Below are 10,704 nucleotides of genomic sequence, written 5' to 3' on the forward strand. Positions count from 1 at the left end.
GATTGTTCTTCTACCCTTACCAGCAAGAATCCTGAAAAAGAAAAATCTCTTATGGACTTGATTGTACAGATAGCCCCCTTGCATTGAATCTCAATCTTACCTAGTAGCATTTCTTATTCTACCTCCAACCTTTTTCATCTACTTATTCAGGAGAGCTAAGCTCAGCACATGTAGGTAGTTTTCACCAAGCACCTGTTTTTCTTTATATTTTTAATTTTATTTTTAAACATAAGAAGTAAATGAATACTATACACAGACAATATAGTATTGCATGTACCTAGAGGCATATACATAGGCAGTCATATTCAGAAGCACACACACAGAGGCGCTTGAAGAAAACCAGGTGTTTCTTAACCACATAATGTTGGTGAGGCTGTGTACCTTAAGCCTGTTTTGCAATGTGCCATTTTTTCTTTGGGCTCAACACCTCTGTGTCACCTGTTGGTGCATGCAGGATCGCGATGGCTTCAAGGACACAGCCTGAAGCACCCTGGACTGGGTCTGCCCTTGGCTCACCATGCCTCTCAAGGATTCCAGGAAGCAGGAATGCAGTAGATGAACAGAATCCCAGGAGAACCCTGGTGAGGATATGAAGGTGACTTAAAACCTCTTCTTCCGAATATCTTGGGACCTTGCCCAGCATAATTCCAAGGGTACAGAACAATACCAGGCACTAATGCAGCCCAGGATTAGTAAATTATTTTTCCATCAACTACAAAAAGCACCTACTTGTCCCTGTTTTTCATCTCTCTACCTGTTAGAAACCTCGAAGAACAGAAATGGAAGCGGCTGGTACAACTATCTAGGACCAATTCAGTGGTTCAGTGGCTCATATGTCTGTTCTCTGTCATCTTAGAGGTAAACATGAGCTATAACCATCCACATGTCACACATAACTAAGTTGGGTACTGGAAGAACCAGCATAAAATTGAAATTTTGCCCAGCCCTAGGCAATGAACTATGTCATCAGGTAACAGCTGTGTCTGGTGGAGACAGGCAGCTGTGGAAAGCCCCTTCCTCTATGAAACCTGTAACATTCCTACTCTTACGTAACATGATGAAAATAAACTGATTTTTGACTTGAAAAATGTTGTTTGAAAAGGTCAGCAAAATATACTCAGACCCTAATGGATGTGTGCAGCTCCTGATCTTCATAGTTTTTCAGTGTTGCAAAATTTTTCAATTCATATATTTACTATTGAAAAAACTTATTTAAGGCTCCTGCAGTCTCTCAGATGGCTTAACAAATATGAAAACTCTGATTATTTTACTTCGGCTATCCAAAATCAAGCTGTTCTAATACAATTCCTACTCTTGTTTGAGGCCCATAATCTTAAAAATGTAGGGTCTGGAATCCTTACTGCCTTCTGCAGTATAAACCCCAAGGCAGAGTAAAGAGTACCTGATTTTCCAAGTGATCCAAGCCTCCTAATTGCAGGTTATGTTTTGAGTAGTTAGGAGTCCAAAGGCTTTTTGTGGGCTGAAGTAATATTGGCCTGGAAAAAAATATTGGGGAATGAGCATAAAAAGAAATAAGCATTATAAAATTTTTGCATCACTCGGTAATTTCAGATGAGTTATGAAAAGGAACACTCTGACACGAAGAATCACGTAAAGTTAAAACTAAAATAAAACTAGAATGGGTGTGTCTGTGGGTTGGGGGTCTGCAACCTACCCCCTCCAAACTCTGTATGCTTGATTTCAGTTACTGGAACTATGTTTTCTACCTTCTTTTTATGGCCTTTTTAAAAAAGGTAGCTGGTACTCCCAAAAAATTTTGGGACCGTTCAAAACTTTTCACAGTTAATTAGTAATGCATGTAGCAAAACACCCGCCCTACCTCTGGGCCTTTGGGGTTGCCCTGGTTCACTTGTAACTGATTTATTTTTTAAGGTTGTCTGGCACACCTCCACCCCAGCTGCTTCCAAGAAATTTCAGCTCAGCGTCAGCTGGGAAAGATCAACTTCACATGCTGACATACAGAGGCAGCCTTAGGAATACTGGGGCCTCTGGTGGGAGGCATCAGTGGGAATCTTTGCTCTTTTTGCTGATCCAGGGATATAGCATCTGCCACCATACAGGACTTTTTTTTTGGCATTTTCTTTGAAAGAACACTCACCTGATTATTGCACTGTGTTTTTCCTTAATGAGAAACAGAAATGTTGTCTTTCTTTACCAGATTTGTGGCTCATTGCATAGGTCTGAATGGTGGATGTCTTTTGCAGGCACCCAAAGCTTTTGTTAATAGCTGCTGAGATGCCAAAACAAACATGCTATTTTACAGTCTGGTTAAATTCTACAGAATGCAAAAGAGGATAGAGAATGATTCTGATATTTTTCCTTATGTCTGGGTAAAGGCTTACTCTGCAAGTCTATGGTTGACACTGATGGTCACAAATCCTACTCCTCTTCATACACGCAAATGACTTTATATTTTTGGTGATTATTTTTATTCAGAACTTCCCCCCAAATATAATTTCTACCATGTTCCCTCCTCCATTTTTCTTCCTCTTAGATAGCAGATTAATTTTGTCCCTAGCCCTCTTCCCTAGGCTTCCATTTGGTTACCTTCTATAATTTCCAAGGGCATCTGAATCTTGGGCATCTAAACCAAAAGCACTTTATCATTGATGCAAAACACAGTTTTAAAAATATTATATCTAACTGAGTCCATTAATAAACAAAGCAAGCATTCCTAATTATAATGTACAGCATCTGATTCTACTTAAATTTAAAGTACACAAAGCCACTCACTCTAAGATACAGGCTGGCAGTGAATTCTACCTCTGGGTTACCTTTCCCAATTTGTGTAGTGAGCTGAATGAAGGATTGTCATCCATTCATCATAGTTTGATCCAAAGGTAAGAGGATCCAACAGGAAATTCTCTGGTTCTTTTTCTGTCCAAATTCAACAACATTTCTCTGCAAATAAATAGTTTCAGAACAGCAATAAAAAACTTAGGTTTATTTTCAGAAGTGGAAGCAATAATAATATAAAGCAGAATGACAATTTTAGCACAATGAAGAAAACTGGGTGTTGATAGAACAACAGACCTTTGATTAAAACAATATTCTTGGTTTGTTTGGTTTTTTCTGCAGCTAGATAAACTGAACAAGATTGTCTCAATTTAGCTCTGCAAGATTGTTCATTATAAAACTGTATCTTATTTTCGCCTGTGTTCAGATACTAATAGCAAGAGAACATTTCCAACCTGCACAGAGACTGTATTTTTTTAGGGTAACAGACCTGGTATGTTCCATTCAGCTTAGCACCATTAAGCTTCTAGGTCTAGTATTTGCTGTCTGCCGCCAGGATTAATATCTTAGTATTTTCTTCCTAGTCTATGGTTACATTTCAAGAATTAAACGATCATTCAGAAAGTTGGTTTTGGTTTATGAGCTGTTAAACCTAAGAAAGATACAGTATGTCAAAATGAAAAGAAAGAGTTGAAGTGATATTCATTAATGTTGACTTTGTCCTTAGAGTCTTTATCATTTGACACAAAGCGTTGCACCCATTCCAGTTACAATAATTTCACTCATATTTAAAAAAGATGATTTTCTACAGGGGACCCAGAGGATATCTTTGTATTATTTTGTCTTTTGTGAGAAGATGCACTAAGAAGTCTGGAGACAGAAATTTCGAATTTGCACCCCTGGGATGTCTGGCACTGACAGATGAAGTGAAATTGTCCCCACGCTACTCCATTAGCAGACCTCAGGTTGGATTTGGAGGCTGAGTGACAGTTCAGCTGTTGTGGCCCTTTCATTTTTTCCCTCCCTTATTAAGGATCATCAAGGAAGGACGCTGATAGGATCAAATGAATTCAACTGGTATGGCTATATAGATACCCCTTCTCTGGGATCCTGGCAGAAAGCAATACCTGCCTTCACACTCTCAAAGAAGCATCGGATGAGGGCAGAAATTCCCAGGCAATGAATCAGGGAATTGACTGGGCCAGCTAGGCCAATTGGTAAGCTCTTTCCCAAACCTCACATTTTCTTTGTAAAAATGATTGCTTACCCGGGAAACTTACATAAGGATTTCGTTTGTAATTGTGAGTTTTTACATGTATGTTCAGAAAAGCTCAAATCCACATCTGTTCTTGCTAAATTATAAAAAATGTGCTAATAATTTTCTAATGCTACTAGGTGTCACTAGCATCATTGCCTCTTATTGTGCTGTCTCTCCCCCTCTGCTTATATTAAATGCATTTTTTTTCTTTTTCTATAATTTTAACTTTTATTCACTTAGTATTTGGCATTCAAGCCCAAAGTTCAGGCAAATATAACAATCATTTGAGAAATACTCACTAGACAAGTATTCATGCACTCTTGTATCACCTGACATATGGTGAACAAGCTGATGAATGACTCAGGATTTAAATGGTAATTACCATTCATCATTATAATAGACTTGCTAATTCATAAATTCTTGGTAAGCCAATTTTCTATAAAAAGGTTAATAATAAGAGTGGAAAAGAAGGAAAAAATAGCCCTAGTGTGATAAAAAAATGTAAAAGCTAGAATATCTTCACTGCCACACATCCCTTCTAATGATTGAGTAATTTTGCACCAAAGTGCTTGCTTATTGACACAATACCACTTGCAGTACTAGGGCTCTGATGGAAACAGGGAAGGACAGAAAAATCCTATGAAACTGCTAAAGGCAGAGGCTGAGGTGTGTCAGACAAAGACAAAGGAACTGAGGCACTCACATATGGCAAAGGCAGGCAGGATCCCACCCACACATTTCCTAGTTTTATAGTACTTGGTGACAATGTCACGTTCTCAAAACTGCTCACAACATGCATGTTAGAGAAAACTGTATGGAAATGTTCCTGGTACTCCTAAGTGAAGCTGTGAGAAATGCATCTAAAGTCATCTCACTGCCATTAGCCTCACTGAGTGTTCTATAGGTTCCCCTGAGCAAAAGGACATTTAGTTTTCTCTGCTTTGGATAAAACAAAAAAAGGCAAAAACATGAAAAGAAGATTTGCTCATTTTATAATCTTTATCTGGGAAAAACACTGTGAATATAATTTACAAACCCTGTGGAAAACAGCCATGTAGAGTGGAAAGAACATACAGGCAACACTGAAATTCTATTTATCCAGTACTCAATATAGTACTTACTTGCCCATTAGATAATGTTTCAAAATGTACACAAATGTGAATGCTTTTTCCACCTCTAATCCTTATGTCACCATGTCTTTTTGTTGTAAGAGGCCAATATGGGAAAGACTTTCTTGCCTCACCAAGGTATGTCATTTCTCTGTCCACTTTCATCTTCCTGCTCCCTCTTTGGGTACCACAGATGTGAAAGCTACCCTAAATTACACAGTGGATGTACTTTTTACTTCAGATGCAAAACTGAGGAGGCTGGTAATGGGAAAGAGATGCATGTGTTTGCAAGGAACTGAGGGACAAGAGGAATAGAAAATAAAAGAAGTGATGCATGGAACTTCGGTGCCCTCCCCCCTCTCCACTGTTGCGGTTGTGCAGGGCACAAGTTCAACACAATGAACTAGTCAAGTTAAAAGTTGAGGTTTTGATCATTCTAGCCTTCATTTGGAACCATGCAGGGAAACTTGCCCTTTCAATCTGTTGCACATTAGGTATCAGGGTGATTGGACAGATGTTGGGTATTCAGGAATAAAGGATTTGTATGGGGAAAAAAAATCAACCCCACGCTATTGTGCACTATGTAACACCATATTGGGATTACGAAAAATAGTAAAATTTACTACAATATACTGTATATTCAGGCAAGTTTATAATGCGGTTAATCTTACTGACTGCTTTCCTGCAAAACAAAGCTTGTAGCAACAGAATATGAGATGCCTGCCAAGCTAGACTCTCTTCTGCAATAATTTTCCCCTTCTGTCTTTGTCTCTCTTGCACACACACATTATAAAATCTCAGAACTGATGTAAATTTAGAAATGGATGTTAAAACCCAGCCTGTACCTCAAATTCAAGGGATTTTTTTTTAAACAAAGAAAATTTTAAAATACATTTAGAGCTCCAGATTTTGGACCAGTTCCTTAAATATAGAAACAAGAATGTAAAGCATTAAAATGTGCTATGCATGAGGACTGGATTTCAGAGTGTGTTGAAACTTTGGATAATTTGCAGAAACTTTTTAGTTGCACTGGTTATAAAAATTAGGCAGTGTGGTGATTATAAAAGACACAATGAGAGAGTATCTATGCCATGTTTGTTTTTGTTTACTTGACAGTATATAATAGTAACTGCATATAAAGCAAAACAAAGCATATAATATAACTTTAAAACAAAAGAAAAAATACAGAAATAGGGCAATTAAGACATTGTTCTAAGGAGCAAAGATTCAAGTCTAATATTATAATGCAACTACTTTTCAAGCAATGTTACTAAGCTAAATACAAAGTTTCAGAGTAGTGCATATCTGCTATATTGCAGAAATGATCAAATTCATTTAAAGTGGTAATAAAAAATTTTTATCACTGGTTTTTAGAAAGAGAATATATCAAGCCTTTATATATTTGAATGACTTTTGTTCTAGTTTTCATTTCTGCTAAGCCAAAAGCTTGAAACATTTATTATGCAATTTTTAACGAGTGTCACTGCATTTTTTTGTTTTCCTAGGGATACAAAGCATAGAAAAAGTCAGCTTTTGGGTCAGCTGCAATGGGGAGTTAAATTGGAATAAAGTGAATCAAAATGCTTATGCTCAGCCAACTGCATAATCAAAGGATAAAGATTCCACTGAACAATTTAGTACCTGACTTTTCTAACTAACCTCTTTGTCATAGATCAAAATACTTCATTTTATTGTTGAAAGTTAGTCTCAACATCGGGGATAAAAAGAAAGGAAGAGAGCAACACAGGTAGCCATGGGCAGTATATACCAGTAAGGTTGCACATCATAAGAATTCTGTGACATCACAATAAACACAATAATAAAGTTCAAGTGAACTGGGAAGTCACTGAGATGACAGGAAGGGGTTTTTTTTGCGCCATACTTATTTCACTTAATTATTGTGTGAAAAATATAATTTTTGATTTCTAGGAAGAATACATTGTCCTCTTGTTATTTTGGAAAGCTCAATTTATTGAAGATTTTCTAACACTGAATAAAACCATTATAGGATTTCAGCTTTTTTCAGGGTTTCATCATCATCATTTCAGGGTTGAGCTGCTATAGCTGAACGGTGGATTATAGAAATGATGCATTGACATTAGTACACATTTGCCATTAGATGCTTGAAAAGTGACACATTTGCTCACTTTACTGTTTTCAGGGTTAAGTTCTAGAATTGGCCAAATATTTTCCAGAGGTTGAATGCTTGAAACTCTCATGAATTTACTGCTAAATGTAAGCCATTGAATTTGATGGAAGATGAATGTAAATGTTTGGCATCAGAGTCTGTGTTGCTCTTATGGAAATTTTGAGAAATGAATGTGAAGTTGTTTGATCTTAGAAATATTTGAGGGTTTATATCACAGATTTTCCTATGCTTACACTGTAGGATTGCATATTGCTTTTTGATGTCTGGGTTTTTTTCTTTTAAGAGATGTATATTCTTTTTTGGAATAAGGTTTTCTACTTACTGATATTTTAGAAGGAGAGATTATGAGAATTTCTGTCTGTGGAAATAGTTCTTTTTTGCTCCACAGAGGGTGAATCAGTGTTTTGCCCTTTTTCATGACCTTCAGAAAACATTATCTTTATGCCACTGTATAAATCTGTAATTATTTTATCTAGAGTGTGTGCAGCCCTGCCCCCAAAAGGCTAAAATAGGATGAGAATAGTTGCATAAAAGGTGATGATGGTGACCATAGGTATGGAACAATTTCACATAGCAGAAGCAAGCCAGAGAAGAGCAGTTGCAGAGGAAGAGGGTACTTCATGTCATAAATGGCATGGTGAAAGCTAATAGAGAGCAATTGATGACCATGAATTGTATGACAAGAATTGAAGAAATGAAGTGGAAATTTAAAAGACCACAAGAAATATTCTCTTATTCAATGACTGGTTGAAATTCTTGAAATGAATGGCCATGAAATTTGTTAACCATAGTGGTGTAACTACTGCCTTCTGCTCAGAAAATTCCCCAGCCATGAGCTGCAAAACAAGGAAAACTTTCCAAAACAATTTTCACTATATCCATGTCTCTTTATTATTTACAATTAGTCATTGACACCATAATATGGCCTTGGAAAAACTCCTTATATGGTGTGAGCTAAACACCATAGGTGATTTTGGTGGTTTCTCCTAACTTTAGTCCTAACAGTTGGTTGCTGGTACTCTTTACTTGTTTCTTTTTTACTGGCAGAGACCTCTGGCTCCTTAAAGTGTAATTGGGACAAGTGAAAGAGCCATGTGGAACATTTTTGGGCAACAAAAGCATACGATCTAATGCAAGCTGCATAATACAATATTGGTGTTCCTCCTGATGTTTGTCTTTTATTAAGATGTGGCTGTTTAATGTTGATGTGTCCATTTCTTGGAGAACTACCACGAAACTCTCCAAAAACTGCCAGCCCCACAGCCCTAGCCCCTTGGTCAATTGGTTTTGAAAGAAAGTTTTTTTGGCTTTGAGATTTTTGAGTTAAGCATGCACCTTTCATTTTTAAAAGGAACACAAAGCACAACCAAAGTCTCTGACTGCAAATAAGCAACCATTTGCAGGCACACCTTGATTATTTCTGAGATAGAATTCTTCCAGTGGGGTTTTCTTCTTGCTCAAGGTCAGATAACTTTCACAGTACTCATACCATCTGCAAGATTTACTATCAGTTGTAAAAGTAGCTGTGAAATGTAGTTTTATTCTTGACATCTGGAAGAGAGCTTGGTGTTGTAACTGGTCTATAAATTATAAAAGTAAATATACATGCATGAATACTTTGAGGTGTAATGCATGTACTAAACACACAGTATATGTACCATTGAGTATTTCAGAAATATCTAATATGTTCTGAAATATAATTTCTGCTTTTTTCCCTCACCCCATAAACTGAGGAAATGTCTCTGGCATCATGTATCTGCACTCAGAGTTTATTCATGTGCTACCAAATCATCTGCATGAGGAAACACAAAGGCATCCACAGCATAAGCCACCTGCTCTGTGGATCTATAGCCATAGACAACAGTATTTGTGGCTGGTTTGCCATTCCCTCCTTGACCCATCTCTTTACTCCCATGCAGATTTGTGAGGAGCCCAGGTTTCTCCAGATTATTTAGACATCAGTCAAGAATTTTAAGCCAGCATGGAAAAGGTAGAGGGAAGAAACCATGCTGAGCGGAAGGTTGACCAAGATTAGTGTTCTCACGGATTAGTGGGGAAACAGTGAAGCTAGCCAAAGGTGTCAAGGTAGTTCACAATAAGGGATGTGAACTCTCAAATGACAGATGTTTTCTCCTTTTCTTCTCAGCACCACAGATTAGATGAAAATGAAATTTAAAAGAAAAAAAAGCGCTTTTAGACATATGGTTATCTTGGAAGTTTTTGAATGTCAGTTTGGTTAGAAAATTATACACCAATGAAATTACTTTAATACAGAAATTTTCTTACTACATTTTTTCTCTTTCTGGAGTGATCTTAACTATGCAATGGTTATTCCCTTGGGGTGTAAAACTGTAAGTATATTACTGTAAGCATATTACAGGGTTTGGCTGACAAAAATGCTTCAGCAAATATTTCAACTTGTTCTTGCACTCTTCATCTTGGCTTTGAACATCGAGTTTATAGTCCACATTGGACAATCAGTCTTGTGCTTAATTTATCCACAGGTAAAATGACATTTCAATGCAGGACATAAGCAGAGAAACAGTTCTTTGCAGAGTAGCCATACATTCCAGTGTATACCTGCATAGATACCTGATGCTATCTGGTTACATATTCATGTAGATCTCAGGGCTGGATATTATAGAGTCATGTTCTGTGAGGGCACTGCCGTAGTTTGGAGCATTCAGGGTCATTCTCAAATGCGGATTGTGCTGAGTGTCCATTCCTGAAAAATGAAGTTGCTGTGTTCTCCCCCTGAAAAAGGTCCTCCTAATAGCATGGTCAATCTGAAGAGAAGGGGATCTCCTAGCTCTTCAGAGAACATACACTGCATAAAGCTCTATTTATACGTTCTTCAAAGAACATATTTGTGCCGAATTCTCCAGCTCTTCCTCAGGTGATTAGTTGTGTTTGACTCTCATGACAGCTAGGGAGACAAAATTCATATTCTGTCTCACTAAGCCAGTTTCACTCCATCTCATTAAGCTCAAGAGCTTATCTCTGTTTTCTTGGAACATGAAGAAATGTACCTAGTGCTAGTGCTACACAGTGCTTTGATTTGTGAAGCCTTTTCAACAAAGGAAGTGTCTGATAATAATACAGGATTTGAAAATCAGCCTTTACACAATTTAATTCAGAATATCTGGTAATCAGAGTAGGTGATAGTTGTTAATTAGAAGACATGGCTCCAGTGAAGACTAAGCTCTGAGGTGGTGACTGTCTGGATTAGGTTAGATATTGCTGCAGTTATGTTGCGCTACAGTGAATCAAAGAATAATAGAATAACTGGAATTGACCCCCAAGGATCACAGAGTCCAACTCCTGACACTGCACAGGACAACTCTAAGAATCCCACCATGTATGTGAGAGTGTTGTCCAAACACTTGAAGTCTGTCAGGCTTGGTGCTGCGACCAGTTCCCTGGAGTGACTC

General features: G+C 37.5%; 1 long non-coding RNA gene across 1 annotated transcript; it reads right to left on the bottom strand.

The window, feature by feature from the left end:
- Nucleotides 1–200: 200 nt before the first annotated feature.
- Nucleotides 201–1,832, bottom strand: LOC136290154 (uncharacterized). The gene is made up of 3 exons (XR_010721004.1): nt 1,676–1,832; nt 1,403–1,496; nt 201–578 (listed from the first exon to the last, which is right to left on the bottom strand). It is a non-coding gene; the product is annotated as an uncharacterized lncRNA (long non-coding RNA).
- Between the last annotated feature and the right edge of the window lie 8,872 nt (nt 1,833–10,704).

This window comes from Chamaea fasciata, unplaced genomic scaffold, assembly GCF_029207755.1.
Source record: "Chamaea fasciata isolate MVZ Bird 193981 ecotype frontalis unplaced genomic scaffold, bChaFas1.0.hap1 SCAF_5, whole genome shotgun sequence".
In the NCBI taxonomy this organism is placed as follows: Eukaryota; Metazoa; Chordata; class Aves; order Passeriformes; family Sylviidae; genus Chamaea; species Chamaea fasciata.